The sequence below is a fragment of the Panthera uncia genome (assembly GCF_023721935.1).
Source record: "Panthera uncia isolate 11264 chromosome A1 unlocalized genomic scaffold, Puncia_PCG_1.0 HiC_scaffold_16, whole genome shotgun sequence".
In the NCBI taxonomy this organism is placed as follows: domain Eukaryota; kingdom Metazoa; phylum Chordata; class Mammalia; order Carnivora; family Felidae; genus Panthera; species Panthera uncia.
Genome location: NW_026057576.1, coordinates 37,489,049 through 37,512,466, shown reverse-complemented (window position 1 = coordinate 37,512,466; position 23,418 = coordinate 37,489,049). Strand labels below are relative to the sequence as shown.

The 23,418-nt window shown below is 34.9% G+C and overlaps 1 long non-coding RNA gene across 1 annotated transcript in view; it reads right to left on the bottom strand.

The window, feature by feature from the left end:
* The window catches only part of LOC125933847 (uncharacterized), a 263,942-nt gene that overhangs the window by 63,615 nt on the left and 176,909 nt on the right, over nucleotides 1-23,418 (bottom strand). Inside the window, exon 3 of the long non-coding RNA XR_007461119.1 lies at nucleotides 12,066-12,141. This is a non-coding gene — a long non-coding RNA (uncharacterized LOC125933847). The remainder of the gene's footprint in view (nucleotides 1-12,065; nucleotides 12,142-23,418) is intronic.

The following is a 23,418-nucleotide window of genomic DNA, read 5'->3' as shown; positions in this document are numbered from 1 at the left end:
TTTTTTTTTTTAACGTTTATTTATTTTTGAGGCAGAGAGAGACAGAGCATGAACGGGGGAGGGGCAGAGAGAGAGGGAGACACAGAATCGGAAGCAGGCTCCAGGCTCCGAGCTGTCAGCCCAGAGCCGACGCGGGGCTCGAACTCGCGGACCGCGAGATCGTGACCTGAGCTGAAGTCGGACGCTTAACCGACTGAGCCACCCAGGCGCCCCAGGATGTACTAATTTTTTTAAGCCAACATTCTTTTTGTTCTTAATGCTCTATATTATTTCTCTTCAAATACTACTTTTTAATATATATTACATATTTCTTTCCAGTTTCTGTCTTTTATAAATAGCACTGGTATAAACATTCTGCTGTATGTTGGAGCATTCCTAGAATGGGATTATTGGGTCATAGGGAAGGCCTATGGCCACCTTCAACTGATGCTACCAAACAATTTTTCAGATGTTGGATCAGTTGGTTTAAAATATTTATTTTTGAGAGAAAGAGGGAGAGAGAGTGAGAGTGCACGAGCAAGGGAGGGGAAGAGAGAGAGACAGACAGAGAATCCCAAACAGGCTCTGCACTGTCAGTGCAGAGCCGGACATGGGGCTTGAACTTATGAACTGTGAGATCATGACCTAACTGAAATCAAGAGTGGATGCTTAACTGACTGAGCCACCAAGGCACCCCAAAGGATGTTGTATCCATTTACTTTCCCTCCACAAGGAAGAATTCCAATTACTCACTGACACTTGAGATTTTCCAACTTTGTCAGTTGCCATTGCATGCTCTCTCATTAGGTTTACTTTGGATTTCCAATGACCAATAAAATTACACACATTTTCACAGGTTTTGGTTAACTGGTTATCTCCTTTTGCAAAGTGTCTGTTCAAGTCCTTTTTTTTTCTTATTAATTATTAGAAGATTTTTTAAAAATTTAATATTTATTTTTGAGAGAGAGACAGAGAGAGAGACAGAGAGAGAGACAGAGTGCAAGTCGGGGAGGGACAGAGAGAGAGGGAGATACAGAATCCCAAGCAAGCTCCAGGCTCTGAGCTGTCAGCACAGAGCCCAAAGTGGAGCTCAATCTCATGAACTATGAGATCATGACACAAACTGAAGTTGGACATTTAACTGACTGAGCCACCCAGGCACCCCTAGAAGATTTTAAATTATAATCTGCATACAAGTCATTTGTCAGAAGGAGATATTATGAATATACTCTCCTATTTCATAAGGTATGTTATTGCTGTTTAATAGTGTCTCTGGTGAATAGAAAATTTACTATTGGGCAGTTTATCCTGTTTTCTTTTATCCTTGTTACCATTTCTGTCCTGTTTACAAAATTTTTGTTTAATCCATTGTTAGCAAAATGTTCTCCTATGATTTTTTCCAAAAGCTTTTTGTTTTATTATTCATGTTTAACTGTGAAATTCATCAGGAATTTCTTTATATGTACATATGAAATTAGTAAGATTGAACTGTAAGAAATCCCTGATATTTAAATGTTTTTGGCCTATTTAAACAACTCAATTTATGACTTAACTTACTTTGTATAAGTTTTGTCAAGTTTTGGCATCAATGTTGTATTAGTTTCATTAGTTTGAACTTGATAAAAATTAAAAGACTGGAATTAATCAGTATTAGAGAAAATATATAGAATTTGGCATGTTTATACAATGTTGACAATAGTGAGAATTAAAAATCACAGGGAACTGAACGTTTATAAACAAATTAACATATTTTGGGGCTCTCTCTATAAGTGTATGCGCACAAAGATAAAATCCTATTTAGCTGTGGTCCACTCACTTCCTTCTAGAATATACAATTTTATATAAAAACAAATACTTTTTTTTGTTTTTGAGATATTTCACTTATCTTTTAACACATTACCAATATTCTCAAAAAGAAATGGTTATGAATCAGGTTTGCTCATCCTTCTTGAGTTAAGTTCAAATGAATTTATTATATTCTTAATTTCTTTTCACCTTTTACTGTGACTATTTCACTCTTTCATTGATGATATCATTGTTCAATCTCCTTTCCATTGATTTTGTTGTTTTCAATGCATTACAGAGAATCAAGAAGATTAAAAATGCCTTTATTCTACCATTTTTAACAGCATTAATTGTCCCACAGATTTTGAACTACATCTTTATTGTTGTTATTATGTTGATTTTGCTGATGAGTAGTTTTTTTTTTTTAGTTTATTTTTTTTAAAGTATGTATTTATTTTGAGAGAGAGGTAGAACACAGGAAGGTCAAAGAGAGAGGGAGAGAGAATCTCAAGCAGGCTCCACACTGTCATCATGGAGAGGGATGTGGGACTCAAACTCACAAACCCTGAGTTCATGACCTGAGCCAGGATCAAGAGTTGAACGCTTAACCAACACAGCCATGCAGGCACCCCGTTGTAGAGGAGTTTTAATTTTCTCTTCTGCTAAATAAATTATTTTGAATGTTCTCAAAAGTACTTTATTAGTTTGCTTTGTGAAAGAAAGTAACCAGTATATATATATATATATATTTTTTCAATATATGAAGTTCATTGTCAAATTGGTTTCCATACAACACCCAGTGCTCATCCCAAAAGGTGCCCTCCTCAATACCCATCACCGACCCTCCTCTCCCTCCCAACCCCCATCAACCCTCAGTTTGTTCTCAGTTTTTAAGAGTCTCTTATGCTTTGACTCTCTTCCACTCTAACCTCTTTTTTTTTTCCTTCCCCTCCCCCCTGGGTTTCTGTTAAGTTTCTCAGGATCCACATAAGAGTGAAACCAAACCATATGGTATCTGTCTTTGTCTGTATGGCTCATTTCACTTAGCATAACACTCTCCAGTTCCATCCATGTTGCTACAAAGGGTCATATTTCATTCTTTCTCATTGCCACGTAGTACTCCATTGTGTATATAAACCACAATTTCTTTATCCATTCATCAGTTGATGGACATTTAGGCTCTTTGCATAATTTGGCTATTGTTGAGAGTGCTGCTATAAACATTGGGGTACAAGTGCCCCTATGCATCAGTACTCCTATATCCCTTGGGTAAATTCCTAGCAGTGCTATTGCTGGGTCATAGGGTAGGTCTATTCTTGATTTTTTGAGGAACCTCCACACTGTTTTCCAGAGTGGCTGCACCACTTTGCATTCCCACCAACAGTGCAAGAGGGTTCCCGTTTCTCCACATCCTCTCCAGCATCTATAGTCTCCTGATTTGTTCATTTTAACCACTCTGAATGGCATGAGGTGATATCTGAGTGTGGTTTTGATTTGTATTTCCCTGATGAGGAGCGACGTTGAGCATCTTTTCATGTGCCTGTTGGCCATCCGGATGTCTTCTTTAGAAGTGTCTATTCATGTTTTCTGCCCATTTCTTCACTGGGTTATTTGTTTTTCGGGTGTGGAGTTTGGTGAGCTCTTTATAGATTTTGGATACTAGCCCTTTGTCCGATATGTCATTTGCAAATATCTTTTCCCATTCCGTTGGTTGCCTTTTAGTTTTGTTCGTTGTTTCCTTTGCTGTGCAGAAGCTTTTTATCTTCATAAGGTCCCAGTAGTTCATTTTTGCTTTTAATTCCCTTGCCTTTGGGGATGTATCGTGTAAGAGATTGCTACGGCTGAGGTCAGAGAGGTCTTTTCCTGCTTTCTCTTCTAGGGTTTTGATGGTTTCCTGTCTCACATTCAGGTCCTTCATCCATTTTGAGTTTATTTTTGTGAATGGTGTGAGAAAGTGGTCTAGTTTCAATCTTCTTCATGTTGCTTTCCAGTTCTCTCAGCACCATTTGTTAAAGAGACTGTCTTTTTTCCATTGGATGTTCTTTCCTGCTTTGTCAAAGATGAGTTGGCCATACGTTTGTGGGTCTAGTTCTGGGGTTTCTATTCTATTCCATTGGTCTATGTGTCTGTTTTTATGCCAATACCATGCTGTCTTGATGATTACAGCTTTGTAGTAGAGGCTAAAGTCTGTGATGCCTCCTGCTTTGGTCTTCTTCAAAATTACTTTGGCTATTCGGGGCCTTATGTGGTTCCATATGAATTTTAGGATTGCTTGTTCTAGTTTCAAGAAGAATGCTGGTGCAATTTTGATTGGGATTGCATTGAATGTGTAGATAGCTTTGGGTAGTATTGACATTTTGACAATATTTATTCTTCCAATCCATGAGCATGGAATGTTTTTTCCATTTCTTTATTTCTTCTTCAATTTCCTTCATAAGCTTTCTATAGTTTTCAGCATACAGATCTTTTACATCTTTGGTTAGATTTATTCCTAGGTATTTTATGATTCTTGGTGCAATTGGAATGGGATCAGTTTCTTTATTTGTCTTTCTATTGCTTCATTATTAGTGTATAAGAATGCAACTGATTCCTGTACATTAATTTTGTATCCTGCAACTTTGCTAAATTCATGTGTCAGTTCTAGCAGACTTTTGGTGGAGTCTATTGGGTTTTCCATGTATAATATCATGACATCTGCAAACAGTGAAAGCTTAACTTCATCTTTGCCAATTTTGATGCCTTTGATTTCCTTTTGTTGTCTGATTGCTGATGCTAGAACTTCCAACACTATGTTAAACAACAGCAGTGAGAGTGGACATCCCTGTCATGTTCCTGATCTCAGGGAAAAAGCTCTCAGTTTTTCCCCATTGAGGATGATGTTAGCTGTGGGCTTTTCATAAATGGCTTTTATGATGTTTAAGTATGTTCCTTCTATCCCGACTTTCTCGAGGGTTTTTATTAAGAAAGGGTACTGAATTTTGTCAAAGGCCTTTTCTGCATCGATTGACAGGATCATATGGTTATCTTTTATTAATGTGATGTATCACATTGATTGATTTGCGAATGTTCAACCAGCCCTGCATCCCAGGAATGAATCCCACTTGATCATGGTGAATAATTCTTTTTATATGCTGTTGAATTTGATTTGCTAGTATCTTATTGAGAATTTTTGCATCCATATTCATCAGGGATATTGGCCTGTAGTTCTCTTTTTTTACTGGGTCTCTGTCTGGTTTAAAAATCAAAGTAATACTGGTTTCATAGAATGAGTCTGGAAGTTGTCCTTCCCTTTCTATTTTTTGGAATAGCTTGAGAAAGCTAGGTATTATCTCTGCCTAAACGTCTGGTAGAACTCCCCTGGGAAGCCATCTGGTCCTGGACTCTTATTTGTTGGGAGATTTTTGATAACCGATTCAATTTCTTCGCTGGTTATGTGTCTGTCAAAGCTTTCTATTTCTTCCTGATTGAGTTTTGGAAGAGTGTGGGTGTTTAGGAATTTGTCCATTTCTTCCAGGTTGTCCAATTTGTTGGCATATAATTTTTCATAGTATTCCCTGATAATTGTTTGTATCTCTGAGGGATTGGTTGTAATAATTCCATTTTCATTCATGATTTTCTCTATTTGGGTCATCTCCCTTTTCTTTTTGAAAAGCCTGGCTAGAGGTTTGTCAATTTTGTTTATGTTTTCAAAAAACCAACTCTTGGTTTCGTTGATCTGCTCTACCGTTTTTTTAGATTCTATATTGTTTATTTCTGCTCTGATCTTTATTATTTCTCTTCTTCTGCTGGGTTTAGGCTGCCTTTGCTGTTCTGCTTCTATTTCCTTTAGGTGTGCTGTTAGATTTTGTATTTGGGAGTTTTCTTGTTTCTTGAGATGGCCTGGATTGCAATGTAGTTTCCTCTCAGGACTGCCTTCGCTGCATCCCAAAGCGTTTGGATTGTTGTATTTTCATTTTCATTGGTTTCCATATATTTTTTAATTTCTTCTCTAATTGTCTGGTTGACCCATTCATTCTTTAGTAGGGTGTTCTTTAACCTCCATGCTTTTGGAGGTTTTCCAGACTTTTTCCTGTGGTTGATTTCAAGCTTCATAGCATTGTGGTCTGAAAGTATGCATGGTATGATTTCAATTCTTGTAAACTTATGAAGGGCTGTTTTGTGACCCAGTATATGATCTATCTTGGAGAATGTTCCATGTGCACTCGAGAAGAAAGTATATTCTGTTGCTTTGGGATGCAGAGTTCTAAATATATCTATCAAGTCCATCTGATCCAATGTATCATTCAGGGCCCTTGTTTCTTTATTGACCGTGTGTCTAGATGATCTATCCATTTCTGTAAGTGGGGTGTTAAAGTCCCCTGCAATGACCACATTCTTATCAATAAGGTTGCTTATGTTTGTGAGTAATTGTTTTATATATTTGGGGGCTCCCGTATTCAGCGCATAGACATTTATAATTGTTAGCTCTTCCTAATGGATAGACCCTTTGATTATTATATAATGCCCTTTTACATCTCTTATTACAGCCTTTAATTTAAAGTCTAGTTTGTCTGATAGAAGTATGACTACTCCATCTTTCTTTTGACTTCCAGTGGCATGATAAATAGTTCTCCATCCCCTTACTCTCAATCTGAAGGTGTCCTCAGGTCTAAAATGAGTCTCTTGCAGGCATCAAATAGATGGGTCTTGTTTTTTTATCCATTCTGATACCCTATGTCTTTTGGTTGGCGCATTTATTCCATTTACATTCAGTGTTATTAAAGAAAGATACGGGTTTAGAGTCATTGTGATGTCTGTAGGTTTCCTGCTTGTAGCGATGTCTCTGGTACTTTGTCTCACAGGATCCCCCTAGGATCTCTTGTAGGGCTGGTTTAGTGGTGACGAATTCCTTCGGTTTTTGTTTGTTTGAGAAGAACTTTATCTCTCCTATTCTAAATGACAGACTTGCTGGATAAAGGATTCTCAGCTGCATATTTTTTCTGTTCATCACATTGAAGATCTCTTGCCATTCCTTTGTGGCCTGCCAAGTTTCAGTAGAGATGGGTCACGAGTCTTATAGGTCTCCCCTTATATGTTAGAGAACGTTTATCTCTAGCTGCTTTCAGAATTTTCTCTTTATACTTGTATTTTGCCAGTTTCACTATGATATGTCGTGCAGAAGATTGATTCAAGTTATGTCTGAAGGGAGTTCTCTGTGCCTCTTGGATTTAATGCCTTTTCCTTCCCCAGTTCCGGAAAGTTCTCACCTATTATTTCTTCATGTACACCTTCAGCACCTTTCCCTCTCTCTTCCTCCTCTGGGACACCAATTATGCATATATTATTTCTCTTTAGTGCATCACTTAGTTCTCTAATTTTCCCCTCATACTCCTGGATTTTATTTTCTCTTTTTTTCTCAGCTTCTTCTTTTTCCATAATTTTATCTTCTAGTTCACCTATTCTCTCCTCTGCCTCTTCAATCTGAGCCGTAGTTGTCTCCATTTTATTTTCCAACTCGTTGATAGCAATTTTTAGCTCCTCCTGGCTGTTCCTTAGTCCCTTGATCTCTGTAGCAGAGATTCTCTGCTGTCTTTTATACTGTTTTCAAGCCCAGTGATTAATTTTATGACTATTATCCTAAATTCACTTTCTGTTATATTGTTTAAATCGTTTTGTGATCAGTTTGTTAGCTGTCGTTATTTCCTGGAGGTTTTTTTGAGGGGAATTCTTCCGTTTTTGTCATTTTGGATAGTCCCTGGAGTGGTGCGGAACTGTGGGGCACTTCCCCTGTGCTGTCTTGAATAACTTCCGTTGGTGGGCGGGGGCCGCAGTCAGACCTGATGTCTGCCCCCAGCCCACCGCTGGGGCCACAGTTAGACTGGTGTGTGCCTTCTCTTCCCCTCTCATAGGGGCAGGATTCACTGTGGGATGGCGTGGCCCGTCTGGGCTACTTCACACTGCCAGGCTTGTGGTGCTGGGGCTCTGGCGTATTAGCTGGGGTGGATCGGCAAGGTTTTTGGGGGCGGGTGGGGCAGGCTCAGCTCGCTTTTCCTTCAGGGATCCACTTCGGGAGGGGCCCTGCACCACCAGGAGGGAGTAAGACCCGCCAGAGCGGTGGCTCCGCAGAAGCACAGCTTTGGTTGTTAGCGTGGTGCAAGCAAGTTCCCTGGCAGGAACTGGTTCTCCTTGGGAGTTTTGCTGGGGGATGGGCGAGGGAGATGGCGCTGGCGAGCACCTCTGTTCCCCGTGGAGCTGCGCTCTGTCTTCTGGGGCTCAACAAGTCTCCCCCCGCCATTGTTCCCCAGCCCTCCTACTCTCTTAGCAGAGCTGTTAGCTTATAACCTTCCAGATGTCAAGTCCCGCTTGCTGTTGGAACATACTCCGTCCGGCCCCTCTGCTTTTGCAAGCCAGACTCGGGGGCTCTGCTTGGTTGGAGGTCCGCCCCTCCACCCCGGCTCCCTCCCACAAGTCCGTGGAGGGTGCACCACCTCGCCGCCCTTCCTACCCTCTTCCGTGGGCCTCTCGTCTGCGCTTGGCTCCAGAGACTCCGTTCTGCTAATCCTCTGGCGGTTTTCTGGGTTATTTAGGCAGGTGTAGGTGGAATCTAAGTGATCAGCAGGATGCGCGGTGAGTCCATCATCCTCCTACCCTGTCATCCTCCCAGGATCCTCCTCTACTAAATAAATGTTTAAAAAATATGTCTGCTTCTTGTCTCCAAAATATATCATCCTTGTGTTATTTACTTGTAACGTAACCGGGAGAATATAATTTTCTGTAATTCTACTTTTTACAGTCAAATTTTACACCTAAACACAACTTTCTTCAGAACCTTATGTGAACAAAAGCAAGTTTCAACCAGTAAGAAGGAGGGTCTTGAATGAGTTTTAGATAGTCTATCAAATAAAAAGTATGTTTTTTTCTTTTTTTTTTATCCTTCAGATTAAAAATACTATGTGAGTTCCATGTTAACAGATGTGGCTTAATTTTAGGAAAGGCGTTTCCACATTCATATTGATTCAGTATGCTTTTTTCAAGAATCTTAACTGAATAATCCAATTATCACAACTAGACCCTGTGTTCTATGAGATGATGTTTATGCAGGGTTTTTATAGTATAATTGTATTGAGGCATACTTAACATATCATATAATTCACACTTTTCTTTTTTTAATCTTTATTTATTTTTGAGAGAGAGAGAAAGACAGAGAGAGAGAAAGCGCACATGCATGCGAGTTGGGAAGGGGCAGAGAGAGGGAGAGAGAATCCTAGCGGGCTCTGCACTATAAGCAGAGCTTACAGTGTTGGGCTGGATCCCACAAGCTGTGAAACCATGACTTGAGCCAAAATCAACAGTTGGACATTTAACTGACAGCCACCCAGGCGCCCCTAAGTCACATCTTGCAAGTGCATAATTCAGTTACTGATTTTAGTAAATTTGCCAAGTTATGTAATCATCATTACACATGATAAATATGTTCATCATTCTATTATGACCCTTCATAGAAGTGCTAGATTTTTAGGTAAATATATGTTTAATTAAAAAAACATTATCGAACTGTTTTCTAAAGCACCTATGTACCATTATAGAATTCCACCAACAATGTTAGGAAGGTTATCATTTTTTCCATATTTTCAGTATAATTTGTTACTCTCAGTTTCCTTTATTATAATAATTGTAATATGTAACACTTTATTATAATCATTCTAGTTTAAAGTGTTTCTGAAATTGAGTAAAATAAAGAAAACATTGTGATGATGTGTTACTAATAGAAATTACGTAAAATATATCTAAAACTAAATATCATAATAAAATATGCAGATATTAAATATTTTATATAAATGAAATAGATCTTGTTTTATATCTATTCTTTGGGGGGGTAGCAATTCATTAGCAATTTCATATAGAAAAATTAACTATATTGCCTTACAAAATAGACTTTTTGAAATTGCTTCTTGAACTTTAGATCTATAAATTAAGAATGACTGTATTTCATTTTAAAGACAGCACCAGTATAAAATTCACAAATCAATTATAGAAACAAATTTCTATATTTATTCCATTTTCCTTGATTGTGATAAGGTAGAGATGAATATATGTAAATATGAAATTATTTTAGCATGCAACAACACCTTTGAGAGTTGTCATAGTGAGTGTTTGAACTATTTGCAGTTATCAAAATTATAATTTCTCTTTCAACATAATAAAGCAATTTTCAAAATATATCAATGTTCTTAGTGGAACAAGTTAAATCTTACCTCAAATAGACCATCTACACTTGAAGCAGCAGTCTTGGTTTTCACTTCAAAATTATATTAAACTAGATAACACTGCATTATTATAATTTTACCTTAGTGTGATCATGTTAGTGACTGGTGTTACGTTATTGAAATTATACAACCTTGCTCTGTGATCTTAAAAGTAATCCCATTTCTGGACAAGTAGTGGAGAACAGCTAAATGATAAATTCATCAAGACAGACACAGAACACTAATGGGAAGGATGTTTCTTGTCAGTGAATTTTGAAAGGCATAATCACTAGTGAATACCTCAAAGACAGGCTGATTCTATATAGGAGAGTTTATTTCCAACTTGAAGAACAAAATGGAATCGCTGAGCCATAACTTGAAAAATACTCGACTCCTCTGCGTTTGGACCACAATATCCACAGGACTATTTTTAGCATTAACTTGAGGAGCTGGTTCTGAAGCTAAAGTTTAAACAAAACCCCTTAGGAATGTATGACCTATAGCACGGTATGAGTTTTAAATACACATAGGCACCCTGCAAACCTATTAGGTTACCTTCTGTTCCTCTTAGGACAGAGTCAGGAGAAGAGCTTAAATTCTGGTCAGTGATGTTAAGCACTCTTGTACTAAGGTTGACAGTGATAATGAGAAAAGCACAAAAGTTCTTTGTAAGTTCATTATAAGTATACACCCTGAGTTTCAAACCTGGCTCTGCCATTTTTACCAGCTATGTAATCTGGGGGAAGTTACTTAACACTGTATGTTGCAATTCACTCATTTGTGAAAAGGTAGATTGAAAATATTTACCTCATAAGGTTCATGAGGATTTAATGAGGTATATATATTAAACGTTTAGAAGAGTAACACATAATAACTAGTATTATACATGATGCCTTTGTTATGCCATGCAACATGTGGCAGGGATTGTAGGTGCAGTATATTACTAATGCAAATACAATACCGGTAATAAATTAATATAAGTATAGGTGAAATATTTTTTTCCCACCAAATTCCATTCAGTTTCAACAGACAGTATAGACTTGGTTAACTAGTAGGAGTCCATTTTAGCTTTAGTTTCCCTGTTTGCTTTCCTTCCACTGTCTCTTCTATCATTATATACCTCTGGTCACTAAGCAAAGAATACACCCTTCCCATCCCATCCCATCTCATCCCATCCCATCCCATCCTATCCCATCCCATCCCATCCCATCCCAACATGGCTCTAAAAATAGGAAAGTAATTGCATACTGGTCCTCAGGGTTTGACAGTTCCTGTCTCTTGTTCCAGGGAGATTCTACTTCCACAGAAGTTTTGGAGTACTTGTCATGGATACGCCATGACAGATGCCCAGTTTGAGGTTTCTTTCTAAATTAGCTTGAAGGATTTGCAGCATATATGGCACATGGTTTTTACAGTATTTGCCTTGTACTGAGTGGAGCTCTCCCATTTCCCCTACTCTAGAGGAAAACTGGATTATCCAGCATTATCTTAATAATTCAGGTTTATATTCTAGGCATTACTTTATAAGGAATCATGGATTCTACCCAGTGTATATAAAAAACGAGTCTACTGCTACCTGTCTCCTACCAATAATCAGTTTGAACTCACAAATTTAGTCACAGATTCCAAATATGGACTTCATTCCTGTCACCTTATGTGGGGTGGGCACAGTGTCTTCTCTGACATTTGCTATTATAATTAGCAACCAAGTTCACCAGCAGATGGAAAGCTTAGTGATGAATCCTGTTGAGTTACATGCTAGGTAAGGCAATGTATTAGATTTTTGTTTTGTTTTTAAAGACTGTCTTTTTAGGGGTAGTTTTAGAGTCACAGAAAAATTGAGAGGAAGGTACAGAAATTTCCCACATATTCCCTGCGCCATTATCAACATCTCCCGCCAGAGTGGTGCACTCATTACAACTGATGAATACCTGCCTCCTCCCATAGGTCCATCATTAAAGAATACCAGGAAAATATGAAATAAGATTATGTTACTACATCTATTCATGCACATATTTTCAGCCCTCTGTAATATTCTTCAGAAAGAACCACTTGTAAGACCAAATTTTTACTTACAAATAATGTCCACATCTTCTTGAAAAACTCTGGTGCTACGCTGACCATCAATAGGCTCCTTCTCCTAGTGTGAACCCTGAAATCAGAAGCAGATATGTCTTATTGGACCTTGCACAAATATCTACTCTCTGCAAGCTTCATGGATGGCATTTCAATACCACTCCCAAATTATTAACACCATTATTTAGTAACTATAAGTTATTTATAACGGCTTTATATTATGGAGATACCTATTTCAAGCATAGATGTTAAAGAGAAGTAAATTAAACTATTATCTTAAAGTTAATAATTCAAACCAGTAAGAGCACCTAAAATAGACCCAGATCTCTGAGGTTTGGGTTTATGTGTATAAATTGGATGATATATCTTTGGGGGTCATTTTTCTCAACTTATCACTATGATTTTATGGAGATGTAAAAATGTGACTATATATATTTTCTACAATCAACTATATAAAAATTGCACCTTGAATTATTCTTTTAGAATATTCTAAGTTATGAAACAACATTGACTATATTTTGTGGATAAGACATAAATTTAATTCTTAGGATTATGTTGGAGGCTTCCATTCCCTCTATTGGTCCCTGATAAATACTGTGCATTTTAATTACATTAAAATATACACCTTTTCTCTATTTAACCATTTGTTTTTACTATATTTCCCTTATTTCACTTATTGGACTGGGAGGGGAAGAAGGCAGAGAAGAGGGGAAGATAAAGGAAAATGGATTTTTCAAGTTTTTGAATAAATATTTATAGTTTTCTTAAATACAGGAAAAATATTAAAACTAAATGAAAAATATTTATCAGAATTTGATTTATAAAGCCAATATAACAGGCAGCATTTTAAAATTTGTCCTATGAGAAAAAAAATCACCTTTTGTTGTATATTAATAGAGCCCTGGGCATCTTTGGGCAATATTCATATCAAATCCGTTTCTAGATACTTGGAATTAATAGGATGAAAGGGGCATAAATATCAAAAGAATGTGATTATTTATTACAAGAATAAAGCAAAGCCCAGCATTTATGGGTACAAAATGACAGATATGTGAGTTAGGATGAAGGCAGCCCAGAGTAACGGAGTAACAAATGCAATTTCACTAAAAAGACAATGGTTGAAATCCAGATTTGCTTATTACATAATAGAGGCTTATAAAGTAATTATTTAGACAAGTCTGAGCTTTAACTTGTTTTTCTTGAAAAGGAGAAAATTGACTTCTAAGTTTGTTGAGTATTAAATATGTTAATGATAAGCAGATATTTTGATGATTATCAAATTTATTGAATAACTATAATTTGTTGAATGCCATCTCATATAGATATTAAAATGACCCCAGAAAATGTGAATGCTACAAATGATAACATGGAGACTCTGAGGTCTTTCACAGAAACGTTCAGTTAGCAAATCTTAGACCTGGAATTTATGCCAAAACTGACAACCTCCAGATTGAAAGACACTTAGAGGATATTAAACTCATTTTTTTAAAAAACATAAAACCCATAAATTAAAGAATAATAATAGTTTCCTATCTTATCTACATTTTAGCTATTGTTTCCTCATGTTTATATTTTAATAAAAACATCAAACTGTCAGATGGGGTGTTACTGAATTTAATCTTTATTGGGTCTAATAACCTTTTGGTAACTAAATTTTTAAAATTCTATTTAATTATGAAGCTTGCTTAGCAGACCTGGTACCAAATAACTGATTCCCAAAGAACTGATCTGCTCTCATAACAGAAATGATAACTTACATTTATGGTATAATTTTTATGTATAATTTTTCCATCCCAAATTATCCTGCATGGTAAATTATATTTTCAAATAATTTTTTTACAAAATATGAACTGTGGTGTAATCATAAAATTAAAGATATACACCTAGTCATAATCACTATAAATATTAGAAATAGGTATACATCACTTAATTCTACAAAAAGAGTTAGAAAAAAATGTACATTGAAAGATTTATTCTTCTCCAAGTAAATACACTTGCTTTAGTTAGGTTTATTTATCATGCTGTAATAAGTAAATACTGAAACAAAGTCAACCTGCATGAAAATACCGATTTCTGCTTTACTGTGTCTTCATTATGATCCTTATATTGTAAAAGAGTCATATCTAATGTATATAAAATTATGTGCATTCAAGGTGTTAATAAATATTAAGCTCAGTGATTTTGAAGAGTAAATTGTTAAAACCTAACCTGAACTTAATAAGATTTACCTGACTTAATGTGTTGTATTCTCCTCCTTGTCATAACGGAGGGAAAAAAAATGAAAGAAGGGCTTTTTCCAACTGAGTAACAGAGCACGTGCCCCTGCTGACTATTTTATTGACGAGGTCATACTTACAGAAAGCAACATATAAACAAATGCTGCTTCATCTATTATGCTACTTCTTTTTACAAAGATTACATGGGATTATGAGTTTTGCTTGTAAACATTTCACTCTAATTTAGCTGAGCCCTGGAATGTGACATTTACTGAAAACTCTGGATAAAATATTTAGTGGATCAATACATGTTTACAGGTAGCTTGTCCCATTAACCACCCCCCCCAAAAGAAGATTGCATGACGTTTCCTAAATACCCACATAGGAAAGAAATTAATTGGCAAGATGGTAGATATTACTTTAATAATTACTTTTGAGAATTCCTTTATTACATAACACTATTTTAATATACTATTTCAATGAGTATTTTAGATTACTGAAAACTTTTAGTGTTATATCAAAACAAAAAAAACAACTTGCTGATATAAAGGAAAATACAAATTGAAAGCACTTTAGAGGAACAGCATGCAACAGAAGGAAATATTAAGCTGTCTTCTCTGTTCAGAATTGCAATATAAAACGTATCTGAGTACCAAATAAATGCAAGATGCTGCATGTAACATAAAAAATAAAGACTTGAATAAAATACTGTACTTGCCCCTAATAGTTTTCTAAGAAAGCATTTCTCTTAAAAACGTAGTAGTTTCTAATACTTTCATATTTTTTACCTTTGTAATATGTTACAATCCATAATATTTACAATGAATGAATATTTTTATAGGATGGCTTCAATCAACACATTGTTACGAACTGAATTGTATACCTGTAAATTCATATGTTGAAGTCTCAACCTCCATTACCTCTGAACGCAACCTAATTTGGACATAGGGCCTTTAGAGAGGTAATTAAGGTTAAATGAGATCATATGGGTGGGCACTAGTTCATGTTACCGCATTTGGAGATTGGGTCTTCAAAGAGGTGATTAATTTAAGATAGGGTCTATAGGGTAGGATCCTAACTCAACAGGACTGGTGTGCTTGTGAGTAGAAAAAGAGATGCCAAGGAATGTGGAAGAGAAAAGGCTGTGTGAAACATTTAAGTTATACTCTCTTAGCAAATTTCAATAATACAATACAGTGTTATCTACTATAGTCAACAGGTTTTACATTAGATTCTCAGACCTTATTCCTATCGCTGAAAAAAATAAATGCATGACATGATGGATGTGTTAATTAACTAGATGAGGAATCCTTTGACAATGCATACCAAATCATCATCATATATGCCTTAAATATCCTACAATTCTGTCAATATATCTCAATAAAGCTGAAAGGGGAAAAAAATGTCTGTACGAGGACATAGCAAGAAGACAGCCACCTGGAAGTAAAGGAGAGAGAAAGACCTCAGGAAAATCAAAGGCTACCAACACCTTGGAATTTGAACTTCTAGGCTCCAGAACTTTATAAAATACATTTCTGTTCAATCCATCCAGTTAGGTTTCTGTTATGGCATCCCTATGAACTAATAGACAGGTTTACTGCTGCTAGTGTGAATAATCGTAATACACACATAAACAGAAAGAATACACAGAAAAGTGAAATTCTCATGTACCTACCACACAAAGATCAACAATGATTAACTCATGGTAAGCTATACTTCATCTTCACCCTCATGTAAGTTCTCCCTATTTGTTTTATTTAGAGATCATTCCACACATCACAACATAATTTATGTTTTTATAAGTATATATATCTAAAAATAGGACTTTTCTTTTTTAAAAAATAGATTCTTTTTTTAGATCAGTTTTATATTTACATAAAAAAAATTAAGAAAATAATACAGAGAGTTCCCATATATCCCCTCCCCTCTGCACACAATTTCCCCTATTATTAACATGTTAGTATAGTATTAAAAATAAGGACTCTTTAAGAAGATATAACTATGGTATCATAATCACATATTCAATTATCAACAATACTGAATACCTTTTAAAAATCTATCCCAAAAGATGAAACCAGTTTTTTCAAATGAATATACTGAAAAAGTAATGAAAAATTTAATCAGCATAAGAAATAAATTATATGATTTAAAAAATGTGAGTTTCCTTACCAATTACTTTGTTAAGTGCTCATATATATTGAATAACTAATGTTCTACTAAAATACTGTTCAAATTTTGAGGGTTAATTAAATAAGTAAGGGATTGGCAAACTATGACTCTTCAACAAATTCAGCCCATGGCCTGTTTGTGGAAATAAAACATGATTGTATATTATTGTATATTGCATATTATCATATCACATCTGTGCTCATTCATTTTTATGGCTATGCCTATAGCTACTTGGACACTAACAAAGTGTTGAGTCGTTATAGCAAGGAGCTCCCAAGTTGCAAAGTAAAAAATGGTTACTCTCAGTCCTTTCACAGGAAAAGTTTGCCAAAACCTGAAATAGATTGTCAATAAAGTCAGTTGGAGATTCCACCATTATAAATTCCAAAAAAATTCTTTCACATTTCAAGAGAACTTCAGGTAACACTTAACATATTTCATTAATGTAGTTCTCCAATGTGAGCCTAAGTTTTCTCTTTTTCCTCTTTTTCTTCAAATTTAAACTCTGACTCAGATTTATATTGGAAATAATATTTCACATAATGAAAAGCACCTAAATATCAACACTTGAATGTGTTATCTCATCAATATATTGTCTAAATAAACAGAGCCTCTCATATATCCTGTTTGCCTTTGTCTTCCACATCTTAGGCTTTATTGGTCTCACTCTATTTTTTTCAAAACTAGTTTTTCTTCCTCTCATTGATACACATGTCTAAGTCTTCCCTGATTATTATCCATTGGTTGCACAAGTGGAAATAATTTCGAAAATTTAGCATCATTTTATATGCACAATACCTGCTAAGCATGATTATGAATAAAAATACGTGAAAAATGACAGAATTTATGGTCTTTCTGGATATAATTAATATGCCAATGTCATTTGTGTTTATAGATCAGGACAGTGTGCGTGTATGTGTATATGTGTGAAAAATTAAAACTAACATAAGAATTCTATTATGCTGATCATATAGCTGTATCTTTGAATCCTAGTTACACTGCAAACTCTTGAAAGTAGAAGGCTAAAAATATCTTTCATTTAAGTATGAATTTTCTTCAGATGAGAATTTCTCTATTAACAAGGATTTCCTTTAGTCCTTTCATCTCTACACTCTTTTCAAGAACATCATGCATCAAACAATATTCTGGTATATTTCTTTGTAATTTTAATGACATGGCGTCTTCCATCTTTTGAGCAATATAATTTTTCATGAAATATCTCTGGAAGTGTTTAGTTTCAGTTTGTGGGGGAAACTGAAAGCCAAGCAGACACAACCCATTACATACATGCTGTTGAGATAAACAAGGACTAATCCTCAAGTAAGAGGATTTGATAGCACTACTGGTCACGTGTAGTGTTGTTCATCCTGAAATCACTTGGTAATTGGCTTTACACAAAGGAAAAATAAACTTCTATCTTTATGACAGGAGGTATTTTTGCAACTTAGAACAAGATGCCCACTGAAGTTAGGCCCCTACCCTCCCACAGAAACTGGGAGATAGAGGTGCTATCTACTGTGATGTTTACATTTTAAAAAGATGGAGCTCAAGTCCTTGAGAAAGATACTCCTGGGTCACAAAGCTGGCAAAAGGAAAGGATTTACATACCTTTCCAAGAAAGGATAACATTTTAAGGTTTTTAAGATAGATGATCTAAGAAAAAAGGAGAGGAAGGGAATATCTTCCCTTATTTTCAACATGGAGAACTGTCTTGTTTTTAATTTATGTATCCTACTTTTACTATTATTTATCCTTACAAAAGACAGTAGGTCTTTATCTTTAAATTAACTGCTACAACTAAATATTGTTTGTTCTCTAAAAAAAAAAAAAAGTTAAATTGCCATTGCTGCATCAGCAGGTATGGTGAGGTACTACATGACATGTGTAAATATTCCAGCCTGGCTAAACTATGAATTGATGCAAATGATCTAGGTATTATCTCTAGTAAATGAAAAGATATAACTGATGAGTTTGAAAAATATTTCTTTCAGATTTTTTAAATATACATTTGAAATTTATCCTGGAAATTACTCTTGATAATATTAGTGCAATGACAAGTAATATTTATCTTAATTTAATAGTTAATGTTATTGAACGTTAAATAGAAGCACTCTAACATAACACTGAATTAATAATCATATTCTACTCAGAACCTGGACGCTTTGTCACAATCATTTAACACATATTCATCACAATCTCTTTATCACAGTCATTTAGTTCATATCTTTATAAGCAACATTATAATGTAATGCTATTTACTCCTTCAGATTTTTTTATATTAATGCCTCACAAGCATTTCAGTGAGGAGATAAACAAAACAACAGTCTCATGCATACACAATAAAAGTTGTGAAAAAAAATCACGCATCGTAGAAAAAGCAAAAAAAAAAAGCAAATTATTTTTTGATACAAATAGATAAAATGTATTGTCATCAGGAAAGCTTTTGAAACCAGTGTCTGTTTTGTGAATATATGTACTATCTAAGGGAAAATAAAATTTAAAAATAGGCTTAATTCTCCATGCTGAAATGAAGGAATAGACTTCTCCATCTCTTTAGCAGAACATTTATTTCAGAAAGCTTGCAACTGTAATTTATTTCTTCATCTTTTTCAAATGTATTTAGATCCTTCAAAAACTAAAGGCTTTTGCCAGCTTTATAACTCAGGAGTGTCTTTCTCAAGGACCTGGGCCCCATCTCTTTAACATGTAAACATCAAGGGAGATAGCACTCCTATCTCCCAGTTTCTGTGGGAGGGTAGGAGCCCAACTTCAGGAGGCATCTTGTTCCAACATGCAAAAACTACGTTCCATAACGAAGACAGAAGAGGTTTATTTTTCCTTTGTGTAAAGCCAATTACTAGGTGAATTCAGGATTGATTACATGCAACAAATGGTGCTGCTCAGCCACTTAACAAGGTATAATCTTTTTGTCTGTGCAATCTCATAGCAGATTGCCTGGGGTGTACATCAGAGTCTGGTTTGATGCTCATTCAATAATAAAAATATTTTTTTTCTCTAATTTGTGGGGAGGATTTCTGGGTTGAAAACGATTTTGTTTTTAATTATAATTCCTTAACACTATCTACCTATTTATCTCTGTATTTAGATGGGTATGTATGTATGTATATGTATGTACATATGTATTATCTATCGATCAATCTATCTTTTTTAACTTACTAGGCCAAATAGAAGATGATATTCATTAGCATCCTCAGAGAAACATTACATAGTGAAAAGGACACTGAATGATACCTGAGAAGCCTAGTTTCACGTCTTCCACTCAAACTCAGTTTGCTTTGGCAGAAGTGAACTGGTCTATGAATGAAATTTCAATGACATATTAATAATACCACCTAATTACCAAAATTGTTTTCAAGGGCAAAAGATAATGTTCAGAAAAATTATTTTCTAGTTATAAGCCAATATATAAAAATGTTTAATTTTGATAAATAATTACTATATTTCTTAATCTATTACCTCTCATTCTAATAATTATACCCAATGCCAAGGCCATCACAGCACTCATAAAATTAAATTTGTTTTTCTTCATAAAAACCTATCTATATTTTACTCATGGCAATATGACTTAACTTTAGAAATTTGTGGAACTATAGAGAAAACATTTTCAGGTTTCTGCATAGTTAGGGCTTTCTGTGCAATTCTTACTGTAACTTGGGACCTATGCTAAAAACAAGCCTTGGGAGATCCTTTATGACTAATAATACAGTGAGAGAACTCCAGAGATATTACTTCCCCAAAGATACACATTTACATTTCAAGGAGTACTGAGACCCTGTGGTTATATTCTTTAGCTGCAAAGTTGGTAACTCTGATCCTATCTTCCCCTGGGGAGGTTTATTTATATACCAATGAGGTATAGTAAGAAAACAAGTATTCTTTCTACTATTTTTCAAAGGAAACTTTCTCAGATGGGAAAGAGGGACAGCTGCCTCTTTTCCTGTGCAGAAAAAATCACTTGGGCATGACTCCTTGCTTACAATACAGAACTTGCAAGTGTAGGGTGATATCTGGATTTTGTCAGGTCGCCTTAGAGGTAAGAATTAGACACAGAGAAACAATGCAGATATTACTTGCTCTAAGTAAATAACAACCTGCTCTGCTCTAGAAACCTTGTGTGTTTCTTCAGGATAATGTTAATATAGACGCTAAAAACTTATAATCACATGAATATGATTTATGCTTATTCTATGAGTAAATTTGTAGGTATGATTCTGTGCGTTTTATTTTGAGTAAGCCTACAGAAATTTTTAACATCAATGCCAAAAATAGAGATAATGACTGTTATTGCAACAAATATGGAATTACAATAACAATTTCATAGTGCATTTGTGTAAGTTATTTTGTTTAATAACAATCATCAAAATTTAACACCAAAGTATTTTAAAAATCATATAAGACATTCAATTATTTATGTTTTAATTTTTTAATTTTTAGTTTTCACATCACATACCCAGCAGGGAGCAAGAGGAAAGCTTAGACAACCATGAAGGATATTGTTGAGCTTTTAAACCTCAAAGCACGAAACAAATTAGGTAGTATTTATCAAGCTGTATATCTAGTTCATACAGGTTAATTAACTTGAAAATAAATATTTTTTACTATTATTTTGAAATATCTTCATTCCTTCTGATTGAAGATAGATGATATATATCATGAAAATATGACTAAAATAGCACAGATCAGCTCCTGCTTTGGAATTCCTAAAGCCAAAGATATATATTTGTGGTTAAGATATATTAATGCTGTGAATCTTTTCCCCTCCCTTTTCTGTATGCCAAACCATTGCAGAGGGTTTTTTTTTTCCATTGCCCCAGAGAAGAGATAAAGCAATCAGACAATGAAGTTACTTATCTAACGCTTTCTAGTTTTTCTTCCAAAACCTTATATAATTAGAGATATTTGTAGGGTGTACTTCTCATTTTTGCACCAGCATAAGTCAAGACCTATACTCCAGTTTTAGTGAGGTTTTCTTTTTTTCTCCCTCAGAATGATAATGGCTCCGTAATATTCACAGGTAACAAGGTGACTGGGTCCAGGGAGTCGAAAGAAGAAGGGAGCAGGGAGTGGAATGTGGAACTCTCTTAGAACACTCTGAAGTCCTCCCTTTTATATTTTTTTCTTACAGAGCTTCTCCAAGCCTTCTCTCTCTGCCTTCAAGCCCTCCTCTCCCCAATATTTGTCATTCAAATGGGGAGCTGGGTGTGGACACCATGCATTCAGATTGCATGTGTGTCCTAAGTGGCTGTCTCTTACATTGTGTCTGGACATTCTAACATGATGGATTTCTACACTGAAGACTGAAATACCATCTTGATTGCTTTAAAGATTCTTAATGAAATAAATCTTAATAGTTTACTTCTGCATGAGTTTAAGTCACATAAATCTTAAGAATACAACTTAATAATTTTTTACGTATTTATATGGACACAAAACCTCCCCTCAGATCAAGATATAAAACACTTCTATAGCCTCAGATAATTTCCACATTGCCCTTTCCAATCAATATTCCCATCCCCCTCTCAACTCAGGGCATTAACTATTCTGATTTCTGTCACTAAGGCTTAATGTTAAACGGAATTTAAAGTCTTTCTCTTATTCACTTTACAATGCAGGTAACTTCCTAAAATACCCTGAGAAGAGACTGCAAGGTACTGCTCTTCCAAAAGCCAAACAACCTAAATACACGACCTATTGAACATAACATCGATGGTCCATTTTATAAAAGAAGGTTTCCCAATAAAGACTCTTTTTCTTCCCAATAAAGAATTCTCAATAGTTTCAAGCCATGAACACAGAGGAGTCAATGAAACTACAATTTCAAAAATTTTCAGTGTGTGAGAAAGCAAAAGTAGCAAATCAATATAAAAAACACAAACCAAATAACAGCATGCAAAGGAAATCCATGAAATAAAATAAATATTCACTTCAGAAAATATTATATTCAGAAAATAGTACATTATCTTAAAATATATAATAAGATACTGAATCTATGATGCATGAAATAGAATTTTATGACAAAAAACAAAAACAAAAAAAGAACAGTCAAGAGAACAGAAAAAAGTTCTAGGAAATACTAAGTGTGTGATTCCACAAAATGGAATCAATGAAAGAATTCATAGACACAGTTAAGGAAACTTTCAGAGATTAGAAAAAAAATAAACAAGAGAGCAATTTTTAGAAAAATAAATGAATACAAGGGTTCAGCATTTGACTAATATCTGTACATAATGGAAAGAACAGAGAAAACCATGAGTAATGAATGATTAACAACAGAATACACAAAAACTATGGGGATGTATGGATATGAACCCATAAATAAAACTCCTCTGAGTGCCCAGGCCAATGAGCATGGCAAAATACACACTGAAACACACTACTGTGTCCTTTTGGAGACTAAGAGATAAAGAAACAATCTTAAAAGTTTTCAGAGAGAGAATGGGAGATAGGCAAAAAAAAAAAAAAAAAAAAAAAAAGGATATCAGTGAGAAAATGTATACAAAAGCAATGATAAGGAATATGTGAGGAATTACAATATGAGGGTAATGCAGAAATATCTTTGAAAGTCTGAATGCAACCAACTGATGCTAGTAGATAACTTGTGAGTTTTAGTTGGAAACTATTCAGAAGTGGAATAAGAGGGGTGTGTGGGCTCAAGGGAGATTTCCACATTCTGTAGGCAAATTTGCATGTCTGTATTTTGCTGTTTTTTTATCTAAATAAGTGAGATATTCAAGATGTTTTTGTATTTATGGAAATGTGTAATAAAAATATAATGTCGATTCAGTAGATGGGGAGAGACATCACACTGCCATACCCCTTTTTAACGTTTTACAAAAGAAATTCAAACATGTTTAATTTTAAACTTAAATCATATTTCAATTTGATTGAAATGTTGTATTTATATTTTATTTAATATTAATGATTATTGTTTTATATATTTGTATACA